Below are 14028 nucleotides of genomic sequence, written 5' to 3'. Positions count from 1 at the left end.
ATGCTGTTTTATTTACTTGAACTTTAAAATAAGCCTTGATATCTCTTAGAGCAAGTCTTCCTACCTTGTTCTGCCCAAAAATGTTTTGGCTATTTCAATCTTCTGAAATCTTGTACGTTTTAGAATCAGCTCATCAAGCTCTACAAAATGACCATTGAGATTCTGCTTGCAATTGTATTAAATCTATGTAGCAAGGGGAGAATTGACATCTCTGAAATACAGAGATTTCATTAACATGTTTTCTATTTCCATTTATTTGATCTTTTTAATGTTTCTCAATTAGTTTAAAAAATTTTTTGGTAGAAGTCTTATACATATTTTTATAAATTTATTCTTAGGTAATTTATGTTTTTGAGACTATTGTAAATAACTCTATGTTAAATTTTCTTCCTTATAGGAATGCATTTTTATATCGATTTTTGTATCTAGGGACTATGCTAAATTCTCCTCATTAAATTCTCTGTAGGTTCTTTTAGTTTTTTATATATGCAGTTATTTCTTCTGCAAATAATGATAGCTCTATTTTTTCCTTTACAATTTTTGTATCTTTTATTTATTTTTGGTACCTTATTATACTGACCAGAATCTAAAATGCCATGTGACTCACAGTTGTAGCTGTGGGAGATAATGTCTTGTTCCTATCTCAGAGGAAATGGTTTCACCATTAATTGTGATAAGTACCAGTAACTTATGTTTTACAGATAACTCCTAATTCAGGAGTTGGCACTCTATGGCTCATAGGCCCAATGTGGCCTGTCACTTAATTTTGTAAATAAAGTTGTATTGGAACACAGCTATGCCCGTTCATGTAACTGTTGTCTATGGCTGCCTTTGCACCACAATGGCAAAATTAGTAGTAGTGTGACAGAGATCATATGGCCTGCAAAACTGAAAATATTTACCTGGCTCTTTAATGAGAAAAATTTGGCCAAACTCTACTGTATTAAAATGTTCTCTTCTATTCTTTTTGGCTAAAAATGTTCTTTTTATGAATGGATATTGGATATTATTAAATGCTTTTCCTGTATTTCCTTATTGAGATAATATGATAATGTCAATTAAATCAGTTGTCCTTCTCATGTTAAACTAAACATATTCTTGGAATAAATCCTTCTGGGTTAATATATACTATAGTTTTTACATATTTTTTGATTAGTTTGACATTGTTTTGTTGAAGATGTTTGCATTTTTGTTTGTAGTTAGGTTGGCCTATAATTTTCCTTTCCCTTACTCTTCCCTAGGGTTTTGGTATCTAAGTTATGCTACCCTTTTAGAATAAGCATATTTCTCTTTGGCTAGATGGCCAGTGGAATCATTTGCGCTTGGAGTTTAGTTGTGGGAAGACTTGATTATTGATTCAGTCTCTTTCATGGCTGTAATATTATTCAAATTTCCTCTTCTTGAGTCATAGTTATATTTTTCTTGGAATTTACCCACTTGTCCTAAATTTATATTTATTGTCATAAGCTATTCATAATATCCTCTTAATCTCTTTAATGTCTGAAACTTGTTCCTTTTGTTATTTCTAATATGGGTGTTATCTTCTTTTTCTTTACTTGTTCACTAGTGGTTTATTAGTTTTATTTGTCTTTTCAGAGACCAAATTTGGCATTGATCCTTTCAAATGTGTGTATGCTTTCTAGTTCATGAATTTCTCTACAAATCCTTAACTCTTTGATCTGCATTTTTCTTACTTAAAATGATCTTTAGTTTATTGAAATTAATGTTTAGCTTATTTTTCTCTTTTTTTCAATCTTTACCTTTAAATACTATATTTCCTATAACATAAACAGATATTTAAACTTTTGATATTTTCTATTTTAATTCCTTTCTGATTTCTAATATGATTCTGACCCGTGGATATTTAAAAAATATTTATTTATAGATTGATTGCATTGTGCTCATAACATATTCTCCATGTGATCTTCTCAGAAATTTGCTGAGAGTTAATTTATGACTCAATATTGGTCAGCAAATGTTCCATGTAGATTTTTGTAAGGAATGTGTATTTTGCAGTGGATAGATGCAATGTTGTATATGTCTACTAGGTCAGGTCTGTAGCTCCTTTTTCTACTGTTCTATATCATTAATATTTTTTGTCTGCTTGGTCTATCAATTATTGAGAAAAGTATTTAAAATTTTCCACTACAACTGTGAATTTATCTATATTTCTTTGTTCTGTTCATTTTTACTTTAAATATTTGAGGCCACATTATTATATTATTATAGGAAAACTACAGGAGAAATGGGGTTGTTTAGTAGCACCCACTAGAAAGCCTTAAAGCAGAGGTTGAAAATTTAAGATAATAATCATAACCCTTTATAATTGCTCAAAATGCTTTCACATATATTCCTTTCATAATTATCAGATCTGTGAATTGATTCAGGCATTATTAACCAGAATTGATGATACTTATTAGGAAAGAATATCACTCCAAATCAGAGACTACTTAATGACTGGGTCAGGTCTAAAAAATGAATCTCCTGAATCATTTCCCAAGTCTGATCTACCCTTCTTCCCTTAGCCAGAATGCCTGGATCAGAAAGTGCTTTCTTGTTGCGTCTTTAAATCATGAAGGGCATTTCACTCTCAGGTATTTATACTTAGTGCTCACTTTACCTGGGCATGTAAACCTCTATTGTTATTTCAGCTCTTCACAGAGGCCCTCCCGATCATTTGGATCACTCTATTCCTTTAGCCTGTTTTATTCCTCAGAGCATTTAACACTGACATCATATTACACATTGAGGTATTGAATTATCATCTCTCTCCCTTATAGTATATAAACCCCAAGGTTCCAGGTGTGTACTGAATTAAGTGCTGTATTTCCAGTGTAATAACTGACATACAGTAGGTGCTAGATTATTTTTCACTGAGTGAATGAGTGAATTAATATTTTCTTAAATATGTTGATCCAAATTAAAAATAGTTTGATCAAGAAGTAATTATAGACACTTCCCGGATTCAAGGAATTCTCATCAGCATGATAGAATGATATAAGCAAATTAAAACAAGATTGCTAACCTCAGTTGGTAATCCAGTTGGGGATATGAAATATACGCAAATGATAGAATTTGAACATGGTATATAGAATAATGGTGATTCAGGAGACATCACAGGACCACGAACAATTAACACCAGATATATTATTTAAATAATAAGTGCTGTAAATTCAATGGTAGGAAATGTCATTTGATTCTTAGATTTACAGAAAACAGTACAAATTTAAGAGAGTATAATCTGGGCATGTTATTAGTTGTCCAAGGATTTCCTTTCCTATTAAAGGAAGCAGAAAGAGAGAAAGAAATTTATATTCCTTGAGAAGAGAGATCAGTAAGACCTAGTTTGTTTCCTCTGCCAGACTATGAGTAGCTCTAGGGCAAAGACTGTATCATATTCATATCTTATCCCCAGGCATATATGAGATATCCTAACTTTCAATGCTTGAATTTGAGAAATAGATTCAGGATAAATGAAGAACAGATAATAGGGGTTGATAACAGACCTGAGTAAAAGGACAGAGATAAGTTAGAAAGTATTACCTGTATATCTTTATGTACATATTTTTTTCCTTCCCTTCCCTCCCCTTGCCCTCTCCCCTCTCCCCTCCTTTCCTGTCCTCTCCCATCCTCTGTCCTTCTCTCCAGTCCCCTCCCCTGCCCTCCTGTCCTCCGTACCTGTCTGGCTGGTGATGGGCAATGGGATATCAGGATGTAGGCATCTTGCAGCCACAGCGCTTTGTAAAATGTGCTGGTAAATTTAAGAGTAGACCAGTAGATTTATGTACTATTATATCCTGAACTGTCATTTTACCTTTTTTGTTTTGTCTGTTCTCTGGATGAGAGACAGAGACCCTGGATTAGAAAACATGCTTAAGAACTCACTTTGGTCTCCTGACAAAATAGGAATGGCATTCTTTTCATTACAATTTAGTCTCCTCCTTTTACTTAACCGGAACAGGTATATTCCCTAGTTTTCTACACATTGTAGTTAAGAGAATTTTTATATTTGGAATCCAAAGTCATATCTTATAGCAAAATCCCCTAGTGAAAAAATACTTTTAGATTTTCACTGACATGGTGGGTAGAAAGAGGATTTATTTTGTTCCTTATTATTACTTTTTTCTATCACTTTTGACTAGAAGATTGATAGTTCCCAGAAAAATAATGATTCTTGCATATTTTACACCTTAAAATAAAATCCTAACTACCAATTTTCCATTCGTAAATAAAAATTCCATCATCAATTCAGCAGATTCTACAGCTTGAAATATTTTAATTGGTTAAACTCTAAATTATATATTGGCATTAAGGTAAATTTTTCTCTAAAAACTGTAAGCAACTAAAATACTGCACTTACTCTTCCTCTAAATTGACCATAAAACCTTCTTGGTTTTTATTTTTCATCTGACCTAAGAACATATCTGGAACTGTGAGAACTGCTCATTCCTTAGGGAAGAAATAGATGCCTACTAAATCCTGATAATCTCCTTTCCTACTTATGCTATTAATGAATTTCCTATTAAAGTTTTCATGGTTTTTATTTCCATTTATCTACCAGTGACTTAAGTTTTATATCTTTGTCCCAGACCTCTCTCTTGAGATTTAAAGTTCTTTCCCAAATTCCTGCTCACTATACTCATTTGGATATTCTACCCATGCCCCAAATATCTCAGACTGAAACCTCCCAATCTCTTATCTCACTTAATGCCATAGTCAGACATCCAGGGCACAATTGGAAATGTGGGTTTTTTTTCTTAACTTTTCCTACTCATAAAATGTTACCAATGTTTTCCTTAAATATGTCTTGAAATATTTCTTCCCCTAAGTATTTCTTGAGCTCCCCCCCTGCACTCTCCCTCCCAGCTTTATCACTTACTTGCTTTATTACTGATTCGCTCTATTACTTTAAGGCAAGTTAGTTAACCATTTTCTACCTCAGTTACCTAATCTGTAAAATGGGGATAGTAATAGGATTTTTGTTACTACCTTATAGGATTTTGGTGAGCATTAAATGAATTAATATTTGTTGATTGTTTATAAGAGTACCTAAAACCGAGCAACTGCTACAATATGTTGATACTGTTGTTGTTATTATCACTATTTACTAGTTCAGGTTTTGATCTGAACTGCTATCTGATTATTTCATCAGCTACCTAACCTTCCTTCTGTATCTGTTCTTGTTCAATTTGATTTTGAAAGTGCCTTCAACGTTACTCTGTCCAAATCATAAATCAGCCCTTTAAGCCATGCTGTTTAAAATCCTCTGATATCTCATCCAAAGAATAAAGTCCATGTTTTTTATCCCACCATATCTAAGGTCTTCCATGAGTTGTCTTGGTCTTCACCCCTTCAGACCTCACCATGCTGTCTTAACTTTGTTTCTCCACTAATTCTGACCCACTAGAATTCCCCTGCCCATGTATGCCTGTCCTGCCCTAGTGCCTTTGCATATGCTGTGTATGCTCTCTGCTGTCTTTTTCGCACTTCCTGTGGCTAAGTCAGCTTTGAAGGTTCACTAGGTGACTTAGCACCTCTTGCAGGTGTTCACATAATCCTCTCACGTACGTTGGAGTAAGACTCAACCGCAGAGTTCCCTGTGCTTTGTGGAAAGGGAAAACGTCTTCTAAAAATCTTTGTTTCTCCCACAGCAGATCATATTGCTCTCAAGATTAAAACCCTCCTATAACCGCTTTTTGTGAATAGAATAAAATCTAAATGCAACGCCACTTTTCTCAAGACCCTGATACTTTGCTTCTGAATCCGTTGCCTGTGATTACCCACCATGGTCACCACCACCATCCCTACTTAGTCATGATCATCTGGCCACACAAGCCTCTTGTCAATTAAACATACAGAGCTTTTCCCACCTTAGGGTTTCTGCCACTGCTGTTCTTTCTGTTTAGATGCTAATTCTCCAGGTATATGAATGGCTGCTTTTGTTTCCTTCAGATCTCAGTTTAAATATTACAGCCTCTAAGTGACCTTTACTAATCCTAGATACAGTACTCTCCTCTCCTCTGTCCTTTAGCACTTAATACAACTTAGCACTATTTAAAATGTTTGCATTTTCATTTGATGACATGTTTAATGTCTATCTCTCCCGCTAGAATGCAAGCTCCAAGGAGGGCAGGGACTTTCTCAGTCTCGTTCATTTCTGAATCCACATTTCCTGAAAGTAGTAGTTCTTAGTAAAGAGTTGCTGAGAGGATTCAGGGAATGAGCAAACAAATAAACATGCCTCATATCTATGTTGCAGAGTTTCAATAAACAGGTTTTGAATTATGAATAAGTGAATGAAATAATTGGACTTTTACTCAAATTCTCAACTTAAGTGCTTGTAAGTTTCAAGTTTGTGGCTGTATTTTCTTAACTATTTTCATAGTATGATCTTTTCATTTACATAAAGTTAGAGTCAAAATCTACCTTCGCAAAGGATCTTGTAGTGATTTTTCTTGGGTCTCTGGCCCTGGTGATCTTCTCTCACTCAACCTTCAGTTATTTTTTTACTTTGAAGGCTGTGCTCTTAATTGCCCCAAATACTTTTTTTCCCACTGTTTGATTGGATGTACTTTTTCAACATAATTAGCTTCATTCTTGCTCTTTCTTTTGGATTATGGAGAAAAGAACATCGCACAATCCCGCTGTAGTGGTGTTTACAAGCACAGCACAGTCTCCTCTCAGCTGTTTCTGTATTCTGATCTACTCTGCATGGACCTTCATGTTTGGTTCAATTAATTACCCACCTGAATATGCACATGTGCAGATCCCAAGAAAATGACATTCCTATCAGTAGCCAACACATTCAAGCTGGCCATCTGCAGAATTCTGAGAAAGCGAAAGTTGGAGTCTGCCATTCTCCTTTCTGGGCTCTTCTTTCTTTTTACATTTCCCAACCTTATGATATAACCCTGGTAAAGACTTCTTTCAACTATCAGCTAAAGTTTCTCTTTCTAAGGTGAATGAGTGATACACAGTGTTAACCTTGCCTAGGACATTCATATTTTGATGGGCAATTTCCAAGAAAGACAATGCTGTCCAGGGCCAAATAAATATTCTGTTGGTAGAATTTAAGGCCCAGATAGTAGGAGATATTTTGGCATGTGAGACTCTTCCTGGAAATCTCACATCATAATGAAAATGTATTTATAGAGCTGGCTCAAGTTTTTATCTGTGATGAAGTCCTAAAGCTTGCAGACTTTAAGAGCATAGCCTCAATTCCATTATTTTGTTACTTTCTGTAGTGTGCTAGGAGCACAAGCAAAGAACCGGAGAACAAAGTAAAAGAAAAAAATATGGGGTGAGATGGGGAAAGAGAAGACCCTCAACATGGAAGTGACCCTCCCACTAACCTCCCCTTCATCCCATTTATCACACTGAACTACATATACTTCAACCCCTAAATAATGTCTTGAATTTGATTGATTTCTCCCATGTCTTGCTCACCTTCTTACCGTGGTCGAATCTGTTGTCATCTCTTCTCGATGCCACTGCAAGACCTTCCTCAGTGGACCTCCTCCTCCTCTTATCGCTCTGCTCACCATTCTCCACACCAGTAAGTAGAGCAACATATTTAAAATACAAATAGGATCACGTCATTTCCTTGCTGATCACCATTCAGGTGTCCTCCATTGCTTAGGATACAATACAGACCTTTAACGTTGCCTTCAGAGCTCATTAAGCTCCAGCCCTGCCTCCTTCGCCAGCCTCACCTTGTACCGCCCCTTGTTGCTCACAACCAGCCACCGCCACTGGCTCCTTTCAGCCCGGCACCGCACCACCCGGTTCTTACTGGTTCACCACTTCTGCTCGGCTCTTCTCCTGCCTGGATCACTTTCTGCTCAACTCGGTCTTTGGGTTTCTGTTGCCTCAGTGCACTTCCTCAGAGAAACCTTCCTAGATGCTCCCAATAAATTAGCCTCCCTAGTTGCTTTTTCCCATCTCTGATCTTTCCTTCCCAGCAGTGATCTCCTTGGTAATTATGTATATTTGTTTATTAATTATTTATATGTCTCCCAGCCAGACTGGAGTAGACAGTCTTTTGTTCAACATTTAACTCTTGACTGAGGCTCTGTTGAGGGATACCTTGTGTGTGTGTGTTTTTTTTCATTTTAGCACTTAACAAACTTACTTGTCTATTTTCCTGTTTACTCCAGTAAACTGTAAGCTACACTGCTAGGCTTTTTTGTTTGTTTATATATTGCCAAATTCTTTGTAGGCAGTAGTTACTCAGTAAATGATGAATAACTAAATTATGCTGATGTCTCTACCTTGGTGGCTGAATGTCTGGTGTCCAGATAGTTGAAAAAGCACAGCATGGACACCAGTACAATTCTAGAGGCATGTGTGTCTCATTTGAATTGTACGTGGTGTATGCCTGTACTTGTGCGATGGCATACATCTGAATTTTAGAACAGTAACAATTTCATGTAACTATATTCTTTTAAAGAAAGTTAATTCCCTAAATTCAAAGTCCCCTGTGATTTAAATTGTACACTTTCTTAACTTATCCAGTGTACAACAGTTCACATATCACTTTTTAAAAAAAGGTAAAAGACTCTTATCCTGGGTTTCCATTTGTTTCAGAGTTATGGGCATGTTATTAATGAAAGCAAAAGGGATTCAAGCAGCCAGATTAGGAGAGCCATTAAGGATAAGCTTAAGCAAGATACTCAGTTCCCAGCTTTCCTCTGGAGGGAGGTGTAGTTTCCAGGGAGAGAGAGAAGGAAGAATGGGAATAACTGGGAAGGTTAGTGTCAGAAATAACGTGCTTTGGTGGAGAAGCTTTTGAATGTCTGATAAGAAGTGGCCATTTATGAGCTGTTTGACCCTAGACATGCCAATTATTCTGAGTCTCAACTCCTTGTCCTTGTAGCTGAAACAAATAAGCCCCATTAGAAATATTTTTCCTCTCTGTGATTCTTTGATTCTTGTGTTCTTTATAATGGTGGGAACAGAAAAAAGAGCGTATCTGAGAAAAGGGATAGGAAAATAATGACTGGCTGTTATGGAGTAGAAAGATGCAGAAGAAAAACACAGGTGGTGATAAGGAAAGGGGAAAATTTACAAGAAAGTGAGGATTCAGAGATCCCTCCCCCAACTTATTAATTTAATAAATATTTTTTAGTACTAATAAATACTTGCATAACATTGACTTTGTGCCAGCTCTTTGTTCTAAGGGCTTTATAAAATGAATTCATTCAATGCTTAGGAGATAAGTACTACTATTACTCCTATTTTATAGCTGGGGAAACTGAGGCACAGAGAAGTTAAGCAGCTTAACCCAAGTCATAACTGCTAAGGGCTGTGGCTGGGTTTCATTCCCAAACAGTCTGGCTCCAGTCATGCTCTTATGATGCTTATTTTACTGTTAAGAATTTTTGCCATACATTTTCCTCAATGAAAATCTCCACATCAAAGACAAAAACTTATTGAACTGTAACAAAAATAATAAATCACTCCCGACATATTTAGGCTAACACATACCCTATTTGTTTCTGTGTAATTACACTTTCTCAAGAGCCTGCCACATTTGGTATCACCGTTTTCTTGTGAACCCTTCAAGCAAGACTAATGCAAAATGGAGAGGATTGTTCTTTGTTCAGCTGCAAACCAGGTGGCACAAAGCACAGAGAAGAAAGCCAGGCTCCAGAGAACATGTGAAGGGAACCGACACACGCAAGCTCAGGCAGGGCTGGCGTCCAGTCAGGACACATTTTCCTTCGAACGCTTGCAACTTTTAAAAAATGTCAGGTTCATGTCTATTTTCTTTCTACTGGCCTAATTACAAAAGAAAAACAAAAAAACAAAAATTCCTAAAAGCAATGTTTTGTATTAAAATAAAATACAGTTGCTTGGTGTTGCATTAGGAAATATTTCAGTCTCAAAGGCTATGTTGATCTTGTACGGCAGGAGGCAGCATCTCATTAATAAAACAATGACCACGTGGCTTTTCTTTTCCCCCATTTTTTTTAACATTGCGACTATGATTGAAATTGTTCCATTCTCTGATACAGTTTGGTGTCTTTTCAGAAATTAAAGCACTTGAAGGTTTTGTAAAGGGGCGGGTCCAACGATTGTTGTCAGTTTATTTATGTACAATTAAATTCTGCTCTTTCAGTCTATGTCAAATTTAATTTCTTGGACTCATAATATTTAGCATTTTAATACATTAGAGTTGGAAGGAAATTAGGAGGTGATTCTCTTAATGATTAGACTTAATTCTCTCATTGTACAGGTACAGAAATAAGACCAGAGTGGTCAAATGCTTGCCTGAGTCAGCTGCTAGCTTAGCCCAGGCCGGCCTCCTGGCGTTTCACTGCTGGTCTGTGCCCTGCACGCAATTTCAAGGCTAAATGTTTGCAAAGTCTGGGGTTCAAGCCCCTGTGACAGGCTCTCTTTTCTTCTCCCCAACCAAAAACATACATCTTCTAAACACATCTCCTTTTATTTTCTTCCTTTCAGTCCAATATTTTATGGAAGATAAACATGAGTATCTGGGGAGTTAATGTTGATGTCTAAAGGGCCATTCAGATTTGCTAAACTTCAAACAGGGGAATGTCCAGAGAGGCATCCGTCAGAGGTGCTTTGAGGCTGTGCCTTCAGAGAGAGAGGTTCTGGCTGCTGGGAGTGGCGGCTCCCCTGTCCCAGGGCATTGTGGTCATGCTGTCAGTGTGTGTCAGAGCTCAGCTGCCTGCCTCCAGCCCTGCTGCCTCCCTCTCCCTCCTCAGCTTCTATTTATATTTCACCTAAAAGTACACGTAATTCATACTAATATAGTTGTCCGTGTATCTTCAGTCTCTTTTTTTTAAATTCAAGTATCATTGACATACAATCTTATGACGGGTTCACATGAACATTGTGGTTTCAACATTCACCCGTATTATCAAGTCCTCTCCCCCCATTGCAGTCACTGTCCATCAGCGTAGTAAAATGCTGTGGAGTCATTACTTGTCTTCCCCATGCTGTACTGCCTTCCCTGTGACCTACCTATATTGTCATTGCAAATTCCTATATCTTCATTCTTAAGAGTTAGAATTGCTATCCCAGGATAGACCCTATGCTCTTTCTCTCTCCAGTGCCCATTTTATAGATCCTTCCCTCAAAAAAAAAAATCTTACATTTCACTCATCAAAATTCATTCAGAGCACCCAATGCACAGTAATCTTGCTTTCCTCTAACCTAGAACATCTGTGTTGATAGCATTTCTGTGACTATTTAATGTTCAAAGTTGGGTCTCTCCAACTAGATTGTAGCCTTTTCCAGGATTTACTCACATCAGGTGGCAAACTGACCCAAAGGGCAAGTCTGGCTACCTTATTCTCTTTATTTGCAAGAGCTTGGGTAGCTACTTGATAATAAAATCTACATCTGGAGTTAGATGGAGTAAGTTTACCCTTAAGCATTCAACGCAGGTATCATAGACTTCTGCCCCGGCGCTTCAGGAACAAGCGGAGCCAAAATTACTACACAGTCCTTTGATTTACTTCTGTGCCTATGCTTCTATCTCCTTGAGATTCCCAAGGAAAATTAGTGTTGTCTGATGCAAGGCAGGCTTTAGGCATTTTTAGACTGTTTTTTAAAAGTGAGCTCATAAAGGTTTATCTAATATTTTTTTAACACCCCCGTAATGTATTTGTTTTAAAACTGGAAGTTCATACCTTTTCATTCCCTTCACCATTTTGCACCCCCTCAACTTGCCACAGGTGCCTCTGGCCACCACTAATCTATTCACTTGTTTTTTGTTGTTAGATTCCGCATATAACTGAGATCATATGGTATTTGTCTCTCTCTGATTTATTTCACTGAGCATAATGTCCTCAAGGTCCATTCATGTCACAAACGGCAGGATCTCATTCTTTTTTTTTTGGCTGAATAATAATCCTTTATATATATATAATATATATATACCATATTTTCTTTATCCATTCATCCACAGATGGACACTTAGGTTGTTTCTGTATCTTTGCTAGTATATCTGATTTTCTAATGAGAGTCAGAGGTATGGTAAATCTGGTTCAAGGGAGTACAGAAGAAAAAAATATGTGTAGTTACGTTAAGAATAAATGCTGAATGAAGGGTTGCTAAAAATTTAAGGTACATATCCAGCTAATGTCCTAAAGAGCAATTAAAGTGTAATACTTGGGGTTATTTATTTAACCAGACAAGAGCTGTTTGTAATTGTTACTAGATAAAAGGTCTACATATAAAATATATTTTCATTGTTATTGGACAAGGATCATTTGCATCACTATAAGTTCTCTGTAAGTTAACATCTGTCCATATAGTTGTAAAATATTCTAATTAATAGTAAATAGGAAGTCAAAGGTATGAACCCTAGAGAATTAAATAAATCAGATATGTTTGTTAGGCAAATTCCAGCATGACATTGAAAGAAAATGTAGTCATCCATTTGCCTGTTTCCAAGTTTTAGATATTTATTCTTAATTGTCTCAATTTATAATCACAAATAATCTCCCAAAATAAGATTTGATCACAACTCCCCACCCCACCCCATTGTGTTTTGGATTCTTTTTTAAGGGTATATGAAGTACTACCACCTGGTAGTATGGTCAGTGAATAAAGAGCCTAGAGTGCTAAACAGCTAAAGGCAGAAAATTAACTTCTCTTTGCAGGTTTCATAATGAATCAAGATTGTATTTTTAATAGGCTCTATTCAGAGATTTTGAAACTTCTTTTAAAGCAAAATTTCAGCATATGTCAAAGGTATTAGTGCCATGAATTCCCTTGTACTTATCCCCTAACTTCAATAATTATCAACCCATGCCTAATCTTATTTCTTCTATAGTCAACACACCTCTTCCCAATAGTGAATGGTTTTTTAGATTTCTTTTATCTTTATTGAGTTATAAATGAGTACAATAAAATATAAATGGTTAAAATGTGCATTTGATCAAATTTCATGTGTGTGTGTGTATATATATATATATGTGTATATATATATATACACATATATATATATATATAAAACCATGAAATCATTAAAACCCAGGTACAAAGCAATTTCAGCAGCCTCAAAATTTCCTTTGCTCCTTTGTAATCTATTCCTCATCTGTCTCCAGGCAACCGCTAATCCGTTTTCTGTTACAGATTGATTTGTATTTTCTGGAAATTTGTATAGACTCATATGCTCCTTTTTGTTTTGGCTTAGCTTCTTTCACTAAGCATAATAATTTTGATGTCCATCCATGTAAATGTGTACATCAATAGTTTAATGTTCTATTGGATATATATCCATGGCAATATCACAATTTGTTTATACATTCACTTGTTGATGGACACTGGGTTGTTCCTAGTTTTTGACCATTAAAGATAAAGATATTATGAGCATTTATGTGCAAGTTTTTATGTCTTAGATTCTCTTGTGTAAATACCTAGTAGAATGGCTAAGTTGTATGAAAAATTATTGTTGAACTTTTTTTGATATCATTAATGTACAATTGCATGAACAACATGTAACTGGTTACTAGACTCCCCCTATTATCAAGTCCCCCCACATACGCCATTATAGTCACTGTCCATCAGCATAGTAAGATGCTATAGAATGATTACTTCTCTTCTCTGTATATACTGCCTTTCCCATGTCCCCCCTGCTACATTATGTGTGCTAATCATAATGCATCATTTTCCCCCTTATCCCTCCCTTACCACCCATCCTCCCCAGTCCCTTTCCCTTTGGTAACTGTTAGCCCTTTCTTGGGTTCTGGGATTCTGCTGCTGTTTTGTTCCTTCAGTTTTTTCTTTGTTCTTATACTCCACAGATGAGTGAAATCATTTACTTGTCTTTCTCCACCTGGCTTATTTCACTGAGCATAATACCCTTTAGCTCCATCCATGTTGTTGCAAATGGTAGGATTTGTTTTCTTCTTATGGCTGAATAATATTCCATTGTGTATATGCACCACATTTTCTTTATCCATTCATCTACTGATGGACACTTAGGTTGCTTCCATTTCTTGGCTATTGTAAATAGTGCTGTGATAAACATAGGGGTGCATATGTCTTTTC

The sequence above is a fragment of the Manis javanica genome, chromosome 15 (assembly GCF_040802235.1).
Source record: "Manis javanica isolate MJ-LG chromosome 15, MJ_LKY, whole genome shotgun sequence".
Lineage (NCBI taxonomy): Eukaryota > Metazoa > Chordata > Mammalia > Pholidota > Manidae > Manis > Manis javanica.
This window is presented reverse-complemented; position numbering follows the sequence as displayed.